Genomic DNA, 1540 nt, shown 5'->3' on the forward strand with positions numbered 1-1540 from the left:
GTCTGTAGTGGTCTTAAAAGTAGCAGTCCATCAAGGGTTTCGTGTTTGGGTAGGCATTATTGCCTTAGTTAAGAACCCTGGCTGGTGTCACAGGAATGACCTCTGAGTCACAGCGGCTTAGCCTAAAGAAGGCTTTTGTGGTCTTAATAACGTCATGTTCTCCTCGAGGGCTGATAGAGTCTGCTCCCCTTCACCAAGGAGTTTGAAGTCCTGTTCCCATCACTCTGTACCACCATGACAAGAAGACATTTTGGAGGAAAAGAGCATAAAAAATTAAAATTGTGCGTAACGCATCCCTGTATAGCCCTGGCTGCTCAGGATGCTGAGGCGAGAAGATTTCCTGAGCCTGAGAAGTTTGAGGCCAGTGTGGGAAACATTGGGAGGCCTTGTTACTAACTCACACACCGGTTTTGAAGTGTGGCTTGCTGGTAACCCCGTCCCCTGCTAGCTGCTTGGGAGGGACAGCTGGCACAGCTCCGGGCACAGACTTGCTGCCTCCGCGAGGCAGACACCACTCAATTTCAAGATGTTTTATTGCCAAAAACATTTCAGAAAGCTACAACTACAGGAACACTGCATCTAGAAACTTCTTTTCGGTCAGAAAACAGCTTGTCAACCTAAAATGAGATGCAGGGGGTCCGGCCTTTCAAGATGTCGACTTTTCAGGAAGCGTGGGGTTGCGGCGCCCCGCGGATCATTCAGGGCAGCACAGGAAGGCAAGGGCTGTTAAGGGGAAAGAGGGGCCAGCTGTGTGGGCGTTTTGAAGCAATGCTATGAGGCTGTGGCGATCAGCGGTGCAGGTGAGGCCAGGCCGAGGTTGAGCAGGCCGTCACTAGGTAGGTGCCTTTGTGGAAGTATTTGCAGTACAGGTTGTAGTTTTGACAGTTCTTATGGTAGTTCTGGTTACCAGGCCAGTGGGTGTGGGTGTGAGTGTGACACCCCACAGCACACAGCACTGAGGACCTCCCAGCTCCATTGTCTTTGGATTTGACATAAATGACTCCATTTTGATTCTGGCATTTTTTCCACAATTCTTTCAAAAGTAAACCTAAATTTTTTTTTTTTTTTTTTTAAATCAGGAATCAAATTCATGACCACACGCTTGCGAGGGTGGTGCTGAGCTATATCCCCACCCCCCAAATTTTTGTAAAATCAAGAATAAAGAAGATCAGATGATGTGTGACCTAAAATGTGACTTGTGCTTTCTTGTGTAATTGTCCTTTCTGCGTCTCTTCCCGCTGTGCCCTGGCCTTGGTCCACCAGAGAGGGGCCTTGGTGTGAGCACAAGGGCAGAGAAAGACCTAGCAGGAAAGAAAAGCAGCTGCCCATTTCCACCACTCCACAGGCTGGTTTGGGCTTTTATTACCTACAAATCTGATACATGGGGGAATTTTATTTTTCTTAGTTCATAAAAATGAACTCACACCAATCTTTAAAATTTCAGCCCCTTTGCCCAAACCTCTCCTGCCAAGAAGTCTTGGAACTCTCAGTGCCATTTTTATCAATCTATCCACTGGAAAAGTGGATGGAGAAATTATAT

This window comes from Octodon degus, unplaced genomic scaffold (genome assembly GCF_000260255.1).
Source record: "Octodon degus isolate 3935 unplaced genomic scaffold, OctDeg1.0 scaffold00016, whole genome shotgun sequence".
Taxonomy (NCBI): Eukaryota; Metazoa; Chordata; class Mammalia; order Rodentia; family Octodontidae; genus Octodon; species Octodon degus.